We start from the raw sequence: 17,626 nt of genomic DNA, 5'->3' as shown, positions 1-17,626 counted from the left end.
GAATAGCCAAAGCAATCTTGAGAAAGAAGAATGGAACTGGAGGAATCAACCTGCCTGACTTCAGGCTCTAGTACAAAGCCACAGTCATCTCTTGATGACAGTATGGTACTGGCACAAAGACAGAAATATAGATCAATGGGACAGATTGAAAGCCCAGAGATAAACCCACGAACCTATGGACACTTTATCTTTGACAAAGGAGACAAGGATATACAATAGAAAAAAGACAACCTCTTTAACAAGTGGTGCTGGGAAAACTGGTCAACCACTTATAAAAGAATGAAACTAGAACACCTTCTAACACCATACACAAAAATAAACTCAAAATGGATTAAAGATCTAAATGTGAGACCAGAAACTATAAAACTCCTAGAGGAGAACATAGGCAAAACACTCTCCAACATAAATCACAGCAGGATCCTCTATGACCCACCTCCCAGAATATTGGAAATAAAAGGAAAAATGAACAAATGAGATCTAATTAAACTTAAAAGCTTTTGCACAACAAAGGAAACTATAAGCAAGGTGAGAAGACAGCCCTCAGAATGGGAGAAAATAATAGCAAATGAAACAACAGACAAAGGATTAATCTCAAAAATATACATGCAGCTCAATTCCAGAAAAATAAATGACCCAATCAAAAAATGGGCCAAAGAACTAAACAGACATTTCTCCAGAGAAGACATACAGATGGCTAACAAACACATGAAAAGATGCTCAACATCACTCATTATAAGAGAAATGCAAATCAAAACCACAACAAGGTACCATTACACGCCAGTCAGGATGGCTGCTATCCAAAAGTCTACAAGCAATAAATGCTGGAGAGGGTGTAGAGAAAAGGGAACCCTCTTACACTGCTGGTGGGAATGCAAACTAATACAGCCACTATGGAGAACAGTGTGGAGATTCCTTAAAAAACTGGAATTAGAACTGCCGTATGACCCAGTAATCCCACTCCTGGGCATACACACCAAGGAAACTGGATATGAAAGAGACACATGCAGCCCAATGTTCATCGCAGCACTGTTTATAATTGCCAGGACATGGAAGCAACCTAGATGCCCATCAGCAGACGAATGGATAAGGAAGCTGTGGTACATATACACAATGGAATATTACTCAGCCATTAAAAAGAATTCATTTGAATCAGTTCTAATGAGATGGATGAAACTGGAGCCCATTACACAGAGTGAAGTAAGCCAGAAAGATAAACACCAATACAGTATACTAATGCATATATATGGAATTTAGAAAGATGGTAATGATAACCCTATATGCAAAACAGAAAAAGAGACACAGATGTACAAAACAGACTTTGGGACTCTGCTGAGAAGGTGAGGGTGGGATGTTCTGAGAGAACAGCATTGAAACAAGTTTACTATCAAGGGTGAAACAGATCACCAGCCCAGGTTGGATGCATGAGACAAGTGCTCAGGGCTGGTGCACTGGGAAGACCCAGAGGGATGGGATGGGGAGGGAGGTGGGAGGGGGGATCGGGATGGGGAACACATGCAAATCCATGGCTGATTCATGTCAATGTATGGCAAAAATCACTACAATATTGTAAAGTAAATAGCTTTAAAGTAATTTAAAGTAAATTAGCTCCAACTAATAAAAATAAATGAAAAAAAAAGAAAACAAAATGCCAAGAAGTAGTTGAGAAGATGACAAAGCATTGTTGGACTAGGTTATATGAAAAATAGACAAGAAATGAATTTCAGAAAGAGACATTGGCTTTCTACCTGATTTCTGCCTAAGACCTTGCTGCTTCTGAAGCTGCCTCTCTATAGAAGTCCTCTTATGAGAAAGGAACAGGGCTGATATATTCTGTTGGGATTTTCAGTCCTGAGATTGAAAAAAAAAAAAAAGGGTTTTTGCTATTCAGAAGCTTCAGTCAAACAAAGCCCTTTTCTTAACACTTAAGTAGAAGGAGTTTGGACCAACTCAAGTCTACTCCCCACAGCCCTGTGGCTGAAATGCTATGAGGTATAGGATCTGGGCCATTTCCCCCTTAGTGCTGGGAGAAGAGAAAAAAGGATAAAAAAAGCAAAGACCCTCTGGAACTTTTCTAAAGGGTCTCAGTGGTCCTATCCATTGGGTTAATTCCTTTTCACTCCCTGGTGGACTCAAACTGGAAGCATGGGTAGAGAGCTGGGAATGCTGAAGAAGAGGGTCTCAAGATGCCCTCATTGGAGAAGTTCATTAGACCACTCAACTCTCCCCAACAAATGGGTATACATATCAAGTAGTTGATCCACAAATCTCCTGGGTAGATGACGAACCTTCAGGAAAGGGGAGGAGAGATGAACAGGTAGAGAACTTATCTACTGGAAAAATGAGTAAAAGCTACATAACATTTCTCAGGGAAACTTGGATGGAGCCTTGTCCTCAGCCAGCAAACATTTGTGTCTGAACCCAGAAACCTGGTTTGGGTATCCCAGGGTAATCTCTTTGGATCCATCCTTATGCCTTTTTAAAAAGTTTATTTCTTTGGGGGCTGTGCTGGGTCTTTGTTGCTGCATGCAGGCTTTCTCTAGTTGCAGTGAGCAGGCTTCTCTTGTTGTGGAGCTCTAGGTGTGGGGGCTTCAGTAGTTGTGGTACATGGGCTTAATAACTCCATATTATGTGGATCTTCCCGGACCAGGGATCGAACCCGTGTCCCCTGCATTGGCAGGCAGATTCTTAACTCTAGGACCACCAGAGAAACCCATCCCTATGCTTTCTGACATACTCACTGGCAGTAAGAGTCACTATACTCATACTTTCTGAGTATACATGTGAGTATACTCATACTCTTACTCCCATAGTTTCTGGCAGTAGTGATGTGAAACAAGCATCATCACAATTGTATCACTAACTCATTTGGTTCTTTTGCAGTCACTTCATCTTAAAAAATCACAGATTCTTAGGCAGTTAACAAATGATTTATTTGCTTTCTTCTTAAGTAATTGAACAAATCAGTCTAAAACTCACGAAATGCCTTAGAGATCACTGAATGTGGTCCCTTCTCATTTTAAAGCAAGGGGAAACTCTATCCCAGAGAAGGGAAATAGTCAGCCCTGAGTCACACTGCTGGCAGAAGGAAGCCTCGAGCCCGGGTCTCCCAACAGCCAGCCTAGGTCTCTTGTCACAGCACCACATGTCCAGTCACCCAGGACCACAGGCTTGATTTACATCACAACCTGTGGGCTCTTGGAGTCTCCAGCCTGGGCTCCCCACCACGCCGTGGGGGTCTGGACGTGCCCCTTACCTCACACGTTGACTTCAGCCACACCACCCCACTGGTTGCTCTGCCACACAGCCCAAGTCTCCCATTGTTAATCATCTTTTAAAAGAGTTTAACATCTGCTGCAGGGAAATTTACTGGCCTCAAGTTACCGGCTATAATTTTGGTCATTTGGGGGAAATAATGATGCTATAGTCGTCACTTTCCAAATGTTGCAGGAACTTGACCCAGATCAAGAAACCTCTCCATAAATCAGCTCAAAAGCAGCATCAATTTCTAGCCTCGCCATTTAGAATGTTGCAGCTCTGAATCAGTGTCTGGGCTGGAGAAAGCATCCAATTCAAAGTCTCTAGATTTTTAATAATAGCTGCCATTGTTCAAAGAGGGATTCATAATTCTCAATGGACTCCAGCCAAAAATCTGGAGCCAGACTCTGTATTTATGTGTATTTAGATGTACTAAGTGAGTGGCTCTTTCAACATGGGAGCTACTGAGATCTCCAAGCCTTGGTTCTGCTCGTGGACATCTCTCTGAACCAAGCCTTCCCTGCTCACAAGTGTTCTTTGGCTCTTGATTTATGTACAGATGACCAGCATCATTGTACATAAGGGCATAGGTCATTAATAAGAAAAACAACATTGACTTCCTTGGCTGCCCAGTGGTTAAGACTCTGCACTTCCATGGCAGGGGGCACAGATTCAATCCCTGGTCAGGGAACTAAGATCCCAGATGCTGCATGGTGTGGCCCCAAAACAGTAATAATAAAATAGCAATAATAATAATAGCAGTTAACACTTTATGGAGTGCTTGCTCTGTGCCAGGAGTTATTCCATTGATTCATGTAACCCTCACAATGCTATGAGGCTGGTACTGCTATTATTTTCATTTTACACAGGAGGAAAGTGAGGCACAGAGGGGATAAATGATCATTCATCAGGGAGTGATCAGAGGAACAAGGATTTGAACTCAAGCAGTCTGGCTCCAAAGACTTCTCCCCTCTCTCTTTTCCAAATAGCTTTATAGGAATGCAATTCATATACCATACAATTAACCCTCTTATAGTGTATACTTACGTCAGTGTTTTTCAGATACATTTACAGAGTTCTGTGACTATCATCACTATCTAATTCCAGAACATTTTTGTCACCCGAAAAGAAACCCTATATTCATTAGTAGATGATTCCTAATTTCTTCCATCTCCCAGCCCTTCAGGTTCTATTTATCTATACTATGTCTCAATGGATTTACCTGTTCTGTACATTTTATATAAATGAAATCATGAAATATGACTTTTTATGACTGGCTTTTTTCTCTTAGCATGTTTTCAGAATTCATCCATGTTTCAGCATGTATCAGTACCCCCATTCCTTTTTTGTGACCAAGTAATGTTCCATTGTATAGACATACCACTTTTGTTTATCCATTCACCAGCTGACGGACTTTTGGTTTCCATTTTGAAAGCTGATACAGATAATGTTGCTATCGACGTTTGTGTACAGGGTTTCGTGTGGACATGTTTTCTTTTCTCTTGGGCGTACCTAGGGATGGAATCATAGCGTCTGGTGTTGACTATGTGCTGGTGGTTTGTTTTTGTTTGTTTGTTTCTTTGAGGAACTGCAAATTCCAAAGTATCTGTACCATTTTACATTTTTTAACCATTTAAAATTTTTGCTAGCTATGTATAATGATTACAATTTCTGCATATCCTAACACTTATTATTTTCCACTGTTTTGATTATAGCCATCATAGTAGATGTGAAATGGCATCTTACTGTGGCTTTGGTTTGCATTTCCCTAAAGACAAATGGTGTTGAGCATCTTTTCATGTGCTTATTGATCACGTATATATTTTTTTCTTTGGGGAAATGTCTATTCAAATGCTTTGCTCATTTAAAAAATGGCTTGAGCTGTAAGAGTTCTTTATACATTTTGTGGATACGAGTCCCTTATCAGGTAAATGATTTGAAAATATTTTCTCTTCTGTAGGTTTCCTTGTTACTTTCTTGATGCTGTGCTTTGAAGCACAGAAGTTTTAGTTTTCAGAAAGTCCAATTTTATCTATTATTTTCTTCTGTTGCTTATGCATTTGATATAGTGTCTAAGAAGGCTTTGCCCAACCCAAGCACATAAAGATTTGCTTTTTGGTTTTGTTCAAAGAGTTTAAAAGTTTTAGGTTTTATATGTATTTAGGTCTTGATATGGTGTGAGCTAGAGGTCCAAATTTATTCCTTTGCATGTAAGTATCCAGTTGTCCCAACATCATTTGTTGAAAACACTATTTCTTCTTCCATTGAATGGTTATTGCATCCCAGAGGACTCTCTCGTAACTACTATACTGAAAGCTTTTAGAGGATGAACACCTGTGTGTGTGTGTGTGTGTGTGTGTATAACAAAAAGCAGTAGGAACTATCCAAAGCAGTAACCTAGAATGCTGAACTCTCCTGAATGTAAATCATCAAATGGTTGAAAGTCTAAAGGGTAAAGATGATTAAATAAGACCAAGACCAAAGTATCCATCTGTCTTCCAAAGGCTGAAATATCATTGGAAAAGTGAGAGGGTCTTAGAAGGCGTCTGAGAAATGAGGCTTTCCCAAGGAAGGAGGAAGAAAGACAACTCCATGAGAAGATGGTACCCAGAGTAGCAGACATCCTCCGGTCGCCTCTTGTGTGGGATCGAGTGTTCTCAGCCCAAGGCACAGATGAATGAACATATAGAGTCAGATAGTGAGATTGGGATTTCAGATCTGTAATGATTTCTCTCTTTTTTTAAATTTATTTAATCACACCAGGTCTTAGGTGCAGCATGTGGGATCTTTTTAGTTGCAGCATGTGAGACCTAATTCTCTGACTAGGGATCAAACCCAGGTCCCCTGCATTGGAAGCATGGAGTCTTAACCACTGGACCATCAGAGAAGACCCTGTGATAAATTCTATCAGGATTCCTTCTGAAATCTTAGCATTATTTCCATCCTTGTCACAGCTCTTAGTGTAATAACTTCCTGCCCATTATCTGTGCCAAATTCTGTCCCATCAGTGACTTAGGGTCCCCATCTAGCCAGTCCCAGGATAGAGAAGCTGTGATTCTATTACTCTGCCCTCTACAAACATCTCTTCAGCCTCAGAAGAAGCCCTGACATTATCCAGTTAGTGATTCATTACCTTTTCTCTCAAAAGCACACCTCGGATGCTCAGATAATTCAGAAAGCCATGGCTTTCAGAAGTGATTCCTTTGGGGCAGGGGTAGTACCATATGAGGAAGACTTCATACTACACGGTACTCACTTAGAAGCGGTCAAGCTCCAATCATTCTGCCTTGAAGAACTTTTGTAGGGTTTCCTCTCCTTTCTTCCACTTTCATCATGAGCCAATTACTCACTCCCTGAAGGGTTTATATAAATCCAGGTAAATAACACTAGTTGCTATAACAAACGATCCCCCAAATTAAAAGTGCTTAACTCAATAAAAGGTCATTTCAGAAACTTCCCTGGTGATGTAATGGCTAAGACTCTGCACTCCCAATGCAGGTGGCACAGGTTTGAGCCCTGGTTGGAGAACTAGATCCCACATGCTGCAACTATAAAAAAGATCCTGCGTGCTTCAACAATGATTCCATGTGCCAGAACTAAGGCCTGATGTAGCAAATAAATAAATATAAGTAGATAAAAGCTCACTTCTCTCTCCCACAAAGTTCATTGCAAAGGTTCCTAGCCAGTGGGCAGCCTTCTACGCAGCCATCCAGTACCCCAGGGTCCTCCCACCTTGTGTCTCTGCCATACTCTTAGGACTCTAAGTCCTCTGCTGGGCCCTTTCCAGCCAGCAAGCAGATAAGAAAGAGAGGTTATGGAATCACAGTGACGTTTGTGGGCTAGACCTGAGCGATACAATTTAGCCATATTTCATTGGCCAGAACTCAGTCACAGGGACACACCTAACCCAAAAGAGGCTGGAGGAACAAGGCCTCCTGTGGCCAGGAGGCAAAGGAAATGTTTTCGTGAACACATGGAGGTCTCTGTTAGCAACTATGAAGATGCAGAATTTAGCTGTCGCAATAACAACATCTTTATGCAGCATCCCAGCTATCCTAGAGTGTTCCTTCCTCTGAGCTCAGGATGGTCTCTCTGGCCATCTCCCTTTATTAGATGTGACCAGATCCATGTAGAGAGGGCTTATAGGCAGATCTGCAAGCTATGAGATGAGTTTGGACTAGAGCCTTCCTTTCCATAACAGTTCACGTCTATCAGGCAAGAATTCTGCAAATACCCAAGCATGGTCAAAAATCAAGAAAAGATTCTAAGAGCCTGACCTCAGATTCCATCTAAGTGGTGATGAGAGGATGTCTGCTAGTCTAGCCAGCATCTTCTCCTCATAGAGTTGCCTTCCTTCCTTCTCCCTTAGGGAAGTTTCACTTTTCAAACTTCTTCTGACCTGAACTGTGTCTCCTGGAGAGGAGACTGAGATTGGACCTGTAGGCTGAGAGGGTGTTGCTTAGGGAGATCAGGAAAAGTCATGTCACTCCAGAGGGCTGAGCACAGAGACAGCCGGATGCAAGGCCATGGAGCAGAGCCTGGAGACATCAGAACCAAGCATGAGTGGATAAATCAGTCTAGGCACTGAGGATCTGCAGCTACTAACATCACAAGGAAGAGACAACCAGATATTGTGAGGCTTCTGATGAAAGAGCACATAACCAGCTCTCCTCTAGGGAGAAAAATCAAAATGGAATGAAATCAAAATGGAATGTGATCAAACCTCTAGGTCCAATTACTAATTTGGCGCAAATAGACAGGGTGGAGGAACAGGCTAAATGACACCAGGAGGATGCAATCAAGAAGATTCAGGCGTAAAAAAGAACAAAATAATGCCATTTGCAGCAACATGGGAGTACCTAGAGATTGTCATGCTGAGTGAAGTCAGACAGAGAAAGACAAAGACAATATGGTGTCATTTATATGTGGAATCTAAAGAATCATACAAGTGAGTTAATTTATAAAACAGAAATAGAGTCATGGATGTAGACAATAAATATACAGTGCCAAAGGGGGCGGAGGAGGGATAAATTGGGTGATTGGGATTAGCAGGTACACACTACCACATATAAACTAGGTAACTAATAAGAACCTGATGCGTAGCACAGAAAACTCAACTCAATAGTCTGTAATGATCTATATGGGAAAAGACTTTTAAAAAGAGTGGATATATATGTACATGTATATGTGTGTGTATCTATATATACATATATATATATATATATAACCATATATATATATAACTAGTTCACTTTGCTCTACAGCCGAAACTAACACAACATTATAAATCAACTATATTCTAATAAAAGTTAATACTAAAAAAAAGATCCAGGCTGTGGGAAGCCCTACAGGGCAAATGACCCTGGTTCTTCACCAAATACATGAGAAGGGGAAACGGGGCATCAGGGAGGAATGCTTAAATTAAAAGAGAAGCTAAAAGATGCATCAAAGACATAGGAAAAGTTAAGCTGCAGTGTGAGGGGTGCATACTTGTGTGATAAACTATTAAAAACATGTCTGTCACAAAAATCTGCCCCCTTCACATATGAGGCCAGTCTCTGTGTCCCATAGAAGCCGAGGAAGTGACCTGGAATGTTATTCTGCCTTAGATGAGGGCTTGCAGGGCTACAGCAACATAACTGACATTCATTCGAGCCACCTGCTTGGTTCTCTGCAGACCTGTGTCCACTCATCTTCACCTTCTTGTCCAGCACCTGGGATGGACACTTTAGGTAGAAAATCTTTTGGACTCTCAATTCTGGCTTTACCCCCAGGTGCCACAGGGAGGTTTTTTGACAAGACAGGTTTTAGGACATCAGTTACTTCCTCTTCCTAAACCAGGAGCTAGAGTAACAGCTCAGCAACCACCAGATAGCCAGGCGGTGTAATAGGCCTGCCAACTCCAAAGCTAGACCCCAGGGGTATCTCAGACACATGTGGGAGCTTCAGAGACCAGAGGTGGCAAGAAATGTTTTGGGGGAATTTCTCAGTGCAATGGCCAAAAGGGACATATAAGAGAAGTAGGGTCTCAGATGCATCCTCGGCAGCAAACCCTCTTGCCTGGGATGCAGGCTGTCTGCAGTGGGGTTTGCAAGATGATATCAGAATTTCCTACCTGAGAGTCTACCACTGTCCCCAAGACTCAAGAATAACATCCCAGCCCTCTTTCTGTGACAAGCTCTGGAAAAACTGAACTGAGAGTGAGCTGGAAGCAGGTCCATGAGCCACGTCCCAAGGCCAGGTCTGCAAGGGAGAGAGAACAGCCTGTACCAGCTCCTCTTCCTGCTGCTGCCTCCGGGCTCCTGTTTTCCCAGCCACTTCCAGCCATCCCTCCTTTCAGCTGCGGAGCGAGCGAGAATTATGGAATTGCTATTATTACCCCAGCCCGGCGTCCTGGGCTTGATGGCTGCTGCCCTGGCAGCTCCCACGCAGACAGGAGCCAACTGCAGTGACAATAAAACAAAGTCTTTGGCAGCCGAAGGCCTCTCCTCTGTGCACCGGGGGTGATGAACGGGCTGGGGAGCCAGCCCTGACTCCGGCTCCTTGGGAAGTCTTGGAGCTGGAGTCTTGCTCCCCAGCATCTGATTCCAAAGGCATTTTTCAGTCCAGTTGGGAAGGCTGTGACAATCTCAACAAGGCTCCCTCTATCAGCCTTGAGAAATGAGTGTCTGCCAGCCTCGGCTGTCTGTCCAGGGCCTCTTCCAGAAGAGGAGATGGATTTGTTCTGTTAACTTGGCTGGCTTGATCAGCCAACCAACCAACCACACAGCATTTAGAGAGCACCACTGCATGCGAGGGACGGCTCAAGATCCTTTCATCCAAAACGTCTTCCTACAGCACCTACTTGGTGTGAGGTACCGCGCCAGCCCTGGGTTTACATCCACATGCAGAGGGGCTAGGAAGCCCCACCCTTCTGGGAGCTTACACCCAATTGTCAGGAAAGAGCAGAGGGGCAGAATAAATCAGTGATGTAGTGACATAGAAGGTGGTAGGTGCTACAGGGGATTTTGGGCAGAGTCAGGGGGTTGGAGCATGGAGGAGGCAGGGGTGAGGTTTAAACAGATGGTCAGGAAAAGCCTCGCTGGGAAGGTAACAGTAGAACCAAGACTTGAAGAAGGTAAAGGGTCAAAACCTAAACCCCCAACTGATGTGCCTTCCAGGCAATTACTGGCTCCGAGGGAGAGCAGACTTGCTCACAAACATTATAATAGCCGAAGTCTCTTGAAGCCCCAGACAGAGGGGTGGTGGACATTCAGAGGAGGAAATAACTAGAACCCACTGTAACCCAAGAAGGGGCGTGACTTTACCCTTGGAACTGCTCCCCAAAAGCACTTCATTGCTTGAAACCTGGGGGAGAAGCCTAAGACTAGTGGGTGTGACCGGTAATATGAGGAGAGCGTGTAAGTGGGGCCCAAGAGAGCCGAGGCGGGGACATCTGGGGGAGCCGGCTGGCCCATCCCAAGGCTGGGGCAGTCCGGGGGAGAGAAGTCCCCGGGGAAGTTCAGCAAGCTGAGGCCATGGGAAATGCGCCTTCTTCCCCTCGGAACACCTACAGATCTGATGATTGTTGTCCTGAAACCAAACCCACTACACCACAGGGCCTCAAACCTGCCTTCCCATCAGTAGTACCTGTTTTCTCTTTTTTTCACCAACTCAATGGACATGAGTTTGAGCAAACTCCCCAAAACAGTGAAGGGCAGGGAAGCCAAGCATGCTGCAGTTCATGGGGTCCCAAAGAGTCCGACACAACTGAGCGACTCAACAGCACTGACATTTATTCAGTTGGCTCTGCCAGGTCTTCACTGAGCCACGCAGGGTCTTTAACTGCGGCATGCAGGATCTAGTTCCCTGACCAGGGATGGAAACCTAGGGTCCCTGCTTTGGGAACACAGAGTTGTAGCCACTGGACCACCAGGGAAGTCCCCTATTATCTGGTTTTCAATAGCACAGGTTCCTGGGCTCCATTTTAGACCCATAAATTAGACTCTGCGTTTTTTAAAAGCTCTCCAGATGATTCTAAAGATCCATCATGTTTGGGGTCCACTGCTCTGGCCTGACACTGTTTTTACCGCTTGAATCAGGTCAGAGGCAGCTCATGGGATCAGAAAAGTGTGTCAGGGATTTTCCCACTGAGAGCAAAGGCTCTGTTCAAGTACCAGTCTCCACCTCAAGACTGTGAGCCCCTGAGGGCAAAGACCCCTTACTTCTCTATGTGAAAACTCAGGCCCTGAACCATGAGAGACATCAGTAAATCTGTACTGGGCTGGACTGAGCCCTGTCCCACTAGCCCTCTGGCTGTGGCCCTGACACTTAACCTCTCCAGGTCTCCGTCCGCATCTACAAAGTAGGTACAATTATACCCTTCCTGTCTCATGGGACTTCTTAGAGGCAACAGATACACTTGCAAAAATAGTTGAACATTTTCCCAGTGGAGTGGAAGCTAGGCACAGATGATCCAAATTAGATCACCTTAAAGAAATCACTGCAGATGGTGACTGCAGCCATGAAATTAAAAGACGCTTACTCCTTGGAAGGAAAGTTGTGACCAATCAAGATAGCATATTAAAAAGCAGAGACATTACTTTGCCAACAAAGGTCCGTCTGGTCAAGGCTATGGTTTTTCCAGTGGTCATGTATGGATGTGAGAGTTGGACTGTGAAGAAAACTGAGCACTGAAAAATTGATGCTTTTGAACTGTGGTGTTGGAGAAGACTCTTGAGAGTCCCTTGGACTACAAGGAGATCCAACCAGTCCATCCTAAAGGAGATGAGTCCTCGTTGTTCATTGGAAGGACTGATGCTGAAGCTGAAACTCCAGTACTTTGGTCACCTCATGCGAAGAGTTGACTCATTGGAAAAGACCCTGATGCTGGGAGGGATTGGGGGCAGGAGGAGAAGGGGACGACAGAGGATGGGATGGCTGGATGGCATCACCAACTCAGTGGACATGAGTTTGAGTAAACTCTGGGAGTTGGTGATGGACAGGGAGGCCTGGCGTGCTGCAATTCATGGGGTCGCAGAGTCAGACACGACTGAGTGACTGAACTGAACTGAACTGAAAGTATTGTTAGACCTTGGAATCTATCCTGTGAGTAGGATGACCTTCTTGAATTTTTTTTTTTTTTTTTTGCTTTACCTAAAACTCACTTGTTCATATTGAACAATAAGTTAAATAAGAATCAACTATGGGCCACACACTGTATTTGGCAATAACTCACAAACAAGTAAGACATAGTCTGGCTGCTGCAGAGTACAAATTTGAACTGTGAGGAACAAACACATGGACTAATGTTGCTGATCTAAACAAGTGGGAGGAAGGATTCTCTCCAAAAGCTTTACTTCTAGGCAGGAAGTAATGAGCAGAAGAAATCTCCCAGAGTCCAAGGCAGAAAATGTACAATGGCTAAATAAAGACAATGAAATACGATTCAGAGAGAAACAGCTCTGAGGAGTGAAGAATGTGTGCCGAAGAGGCAGGGGAGTGGCTGGGAGGGGTACCCAGCCTGGAAGATAGCATTTGATGATCCCTGCATCCTGGTGTTCAGGTCTTTCTACAATCCCCTCCCCCAGAGTGTGGACTGGATCTAGTAACTCACTTCTAACAAGCATGTGGCAAATGTGAAGAGATGTCAGTTTCAAGACAGGCTGCAAATGAGACTATAGCTTCTTTCATGGGCGCTTTCTCTTGCTCTCTCTCTAGCTCACTCTGAGGGCTGCCCTATGGAGAGACCCATGTGGCAAAGGACAGATGTCTCTGGCCAATAGCCAGCAAGGAACTGAATCTTACTAAGCACCACGTGAATGAGCTTGGTCCTCCGCCACATGAGCCTCCAGATGAGACTGCAGCCTGGTTGCCGCATGAAGGCAGCCTCACGTGACCCTGAGATGGAGACCCAGTTGGCCTGCACCCAGATTCCTGCTCCTCAGACACTGGGAGACACAAACCAGGTGTTCCTTTAAGGTGCTACATTTAGGGGCCATTTGTTACAGCAGAAGATAACTCATGTAGGCGGGCCTCAGACATTTCAAGCAAGAAGGTAAGATAATCATGCCTGGTCTTTAACCACTAGGTTGACTGATAATGAGGATCCTCTGCAGGAGCTTCAGAGAGGAGAGATGAGAGAGGCAGAGGGAACAGGGAGGGATGAAGGAGAGATCTGGTGATGCAGGACCTGGTTCCATGAGGCCACACTGTCCATTCCTCTGGTGACTCAAACTGATCATCGATCACTCCTTTCCTCACACCTCATGCTCAACCCACCAGTAAATTCCATCTTCTCCTTCCCCTCCCTCTCTCCACATGGCAGCCAGATCATGTTACTTTCTCACTCAAAAGCCACCAACGAATCCTAACAGCACTTAGGATAAACCCGATGTCCTCCCCATGGTCCAGCAGCCCGGTGTGGCCCAGTCTGTGGCCGCTCACTAAGCTCTCATCCTCCTGGCTCATTGGCCCTGGCCAGACAGTCCTTTGTTAGCCTCGCCGTCTGGATTTCTCTTCCTGCCAAAGGTCTGTTTGTTCCACTCTCTCTTCCAGTCTCTTCAGAAAAGGCTTCCTGGGGACTTCCCTGGTGGTTCAGTGGTTAAGAATCCACAATGCAGGGGACATGGGTTCAATCCCTAGTCAAGGAAGTAAGGTTTCATGAAACAATTAAGTGCACGGGCCACAGCTGGAGAGTCCATGAGCTGCAACAGAGATTCTGCATATTGCAACTAAGACCCAACAGCCAAATTAACTTGTAGGTTTTTTTATTTAAAAAAGGCTTCCTGATGAAAAGGCATTTAAGCTGAGATCTTAAAGAAAAACCATGAAATTTGCCATCTTGGAGAAATTTGGGAGACTGGCCTCATTGTTTTAGGTCACCTGTGGCAGGATTAGTAGTAGTAGAGTGAACAAAAGCTTTCCTGGATGATCCCAGGACTGTGGGGCTGGGGGGCCTGAATCCCAGACAGAATGGGATGTCGCTGGTTGTGTGGGACATCTCAGCAGGAGGCCCTATGCACTGACTGCCCCAGACCCTTCCCCTCGGCCAGTGGGCTTGAAACAAAAGCCAGGCTGCAGGGGTTTCCTCCGCAGCCTGCGCAGGGAGGTGACGTGACTCTTCCAGGCTTTCTTGTCCCCAGTGTAAGAGCACTCATCATCCTTGGGTCTTTCAAACACTGAGCCCTGGACAGAAAGAAGTAAAGATATCTTAATAAAAAATGACATGTAAAAAGTGCTTTGTCGATTGCTATTCATTTATAACCATCTTAGCTTATTACATGTGGGTTTGAAGCAGTCATTCATTAAGTGGACCTTTGCTGGCCACTTACCAATCATGCGGTCAGGCGCCGTGCTAGGCAGCAGCTATTCACTCTGTCTGCTGAGGGTGTGCCTGGGCGTGCCCCGTGAGGCTCAGGGTGGGGGGTTCTCAGTTTGCAGGGCCAGGAGGAGGGGACCTGAAGAAAGGAGGGCTCTCTGGGCTGGTTGCCTGAGGGTGGTGAGAACCACAGCCCCGGAGGAGTTCTCCATCATCTGCCAGGTGAAGGGTCTTTACAGCCCATCCCCGTCTGCTCACAGCCAACATCGCCCTGAGCTCTTGGGAGGCCTCCTGCAAGTCACTGGACCCAGCCAGCTGGCAGCAAGGCCACAGCAGGTACGGCGAAGGTCTCTTGGCCGTGGGCAGGGCCATGGTGATGTAACATGGCTCCACGGGGCGACCCGTGAGTCACTGGTGTGCCCCTCCCCACCAGTCCTCCACCTCATCATCCCTCTTACAGGCCACCCACAATGTCCTCCAAATGCCAGCTCTTCTATTTTCACTTTTTCCCTAAAGACAGAGGAAAACAAGAGACAAGAAGTTGGAAAAGCAAAGGGTCAGGTAGTAAGCAGGGAGGCGCCATCAGAAGGAACCAGACAGGCTGGGAACAGCAGGCTTCAGAGACAAAGGACTTCAGCCCCACTGGTGCAGACAGGAACCCCCCAGAACCCCCAGACCAGACCCGGAAGAGGCTTCAAACACCATCTCACCCAACCTTGGTTTCAAGTCAACTGATGTTCAAAGAGGTTAGACAAATTGCCCATGTTGGTAATTAAACCAGATTTGTTCTGGCCTTAGAGAATGGAAGAGAACGTTGAAAAAATAGTTACCTTGGACAGAGAGCCTGTGTTTTAAGGCACTCAACCATATAATGACACCTAATCATTTACCTATGATAGGTCTCCGTCTGGTTTCCTCTAAGCAAGTCTAAGTGCCTGAAGGGTGGGCTGTTTCTGAGATGCTCTTATGTCACGGACACCCAGGAACCACTGGCTCACATAGGTGAACAGAGGGGAAAAGAAGAGCAGATGAATCCCAGGCAATGAATGGAATAAATGAAGAGCAGAGACACCTCCTAAGGCGTCTGCAACTCACTCCTGCTGAGACGTCAAAGCAAAATTAGAAACACATGTACACCCATGGCTGATTCGTGTCAATGTATGGCAAAAACCACTACAATATGGTAAAGTAATTAGCCTCCAATTAAAATTAATTAATTAATTTTTTTAAAAAAAGCAGTGCAGTCTACAGATAGAACAAACCAGTGGTTACCTAGTGGGAAGAGAATGGGACTTCCCTAGCGATCCAGTTGTTGCAATGACTCTGGGCTTCCACTGCAGGGGGCATGGGTTTGGTCCTTGGTCGGGGAACTAAGATCCCACATGCTGTGAGGGGCAACCAAAAACAAACATTAGCCAATGGGGAGAGGGAAGTGAGGAGGGGCCATATAGGGGTAGAGGATTAAAGAGTACAAACTGTTAGGTACAGAATAAGCTACAAGAACATTTTGTACAACACAGGGACTATAACCAATATTTTACAACAACTATAAATGGAATATAACCTTTAAAAATTGTGAATCACTATGTTGTACACCTGTAACTTATATGATATTGTACCTCAACTATGCTTCAATAAAATAAAACAAGGTTTATTTTTTTTTAAAGCAGTGTGGTCTAGTGGAAAAGCACAGAATCATAAGGAATGATAGTCATATTCATTATTAATAATATCAAGAAATGTATGTGGAACAGCACACAGTTTTGTCTCAGAGCCTCTCTATTATGACCAAGGACAGCCGGCCAGGGCGAACGAATCACTGGCAATGCCTGAGAAACTCAATTTCCACACCTGCCTTGAATGAAAAATAGCATTTTTCAGAGCCTGCTTCGTGTTCATCAGACTCCCCAAGGGGTCATGAGAAGCTTGGAAAAAGCATGATCTAAAATTACCATTGGTTTTTTGGTGTTTTTTTTTTTAAGTCCCTATATCATTTATTCTGAAATTTCAAAAAACATCAAGAGGGGGCACAAGATTGTTTTAATGTGCGTCAGGAGGGGGTGCAAGTTTGAAAGACTGAGACATCCCACAAATGTGTCTGCTTCTGCTGGGGGCACGCTCCCCACTCCCTTGTGTCCCCAAAAAGAATGCAGAAGGGGTGAGCTGGGCTTTCCTTTCCTCACTGTTCTCCTTGCAAGGGTAACAAATAGCCCTCCAGCTGCGTGAGAAAATCACTTTCATCTTCCTCATTTTCTGTGATCCTTGTAAGATCTCTGCGAGAAGGGTGGGAGCACAACTGAACTCTACAAATACTCACTGAAGGCGAACCTAGGAGGCCTGGCGCTCAACAGACCAGGACCCTGGGCCCAAGGGAGCCAGGGTTTCTAGCTGTGAGTCTCAAAGGTGTTCTTGAGGCCCCTCCCTTTCCACATGAGGAAATGAGGCCCAGAGGGAGAAGCAGGCTGTTCTCGGTCACCCGGTTAACGCTGAAGCCGAGACCAGAACCCAGGTCCCCCAAACCTTCACAATCCAGTGTTCTGTCACCACATCTCATGGCCCCTCCGGGGACCCCCCACCCTAGAGGGGACAAGGGAGGAGGAACAAAGGCGGAAACCAACACGGATTTTCCGGAGACGGTTTCTCAGCCCGCTCTTTGCATTTCTATACAGTAAGCCCCCTACATACAAGCCTTCAAGTTGAGAATTTTCAAAGAGGCGTGTGCGTCTGGTTCCAGCAAGGAACCAGACCCTGTGCCATCAAAGTCGGGTCTGAGGGAAGCTGCAGCTCGCCCTCCGTCTCTTATTACTGGAGATCCTTCAGCTCCAGCGTCTCCATCCGCCGGTCACTAACTCTTCTTGCCTGTTCGCTCGATGCCAGCCCCTGTGTGCCAGCTGTTGTCCTGTACTACTGTACTTAATCAAGGCCCTGTACCGTAAGATTAAAAATGTTTTCTTTATTTTTCATGTTTGTTATGTATTATTTGTGTGAAGAGTATTATAAACCTATTAAAGTACAGTACTATACAGCCAACTGTGTTCGTTGGGTACCCAGGCTAACAAACAAATTGGACTT

The 17,626-nt window shown here is 45.1% G+C and overlaps 1 non-coding gene across 1 annotated transcript; it reads right to left on the bottom strand.

Moving 5' to 3' along the window:
- Nucleotides 1-6,069: 6,069 nt before the first annotated feature.
- On the bottom strand, nucleotides 6,070-6,142 carry TRNAW-CCA (transfer RNA tryptophan (anticodon CCA)). Its single transcript has one exon. It is a non-coding gene; the product is annotated as a tRNA-Trp (tRNA).
- Nucleotides 6,143-17,626: the final 11,484 nt, after the last annotated feature.

The sequence above is a fragment of the Muntiacus reevesi genome, chromosome 20 (assembly GCF_963930625.1).
Source record: "Muntiacus reevesi chromosome 20, mMunRee1.1, whole genome shotgun sequence".
Taxonomy (NCBI): domain Eukaryota; kingdom Metazoa; phylum Chordata; class Mammalia; order Artiodactyla; family Cervidae; genus Muntiacus; species Muntiacus reevesi.
This window is presented reverse-complemented; position numbering and strand designations above follow the sequence as displayed.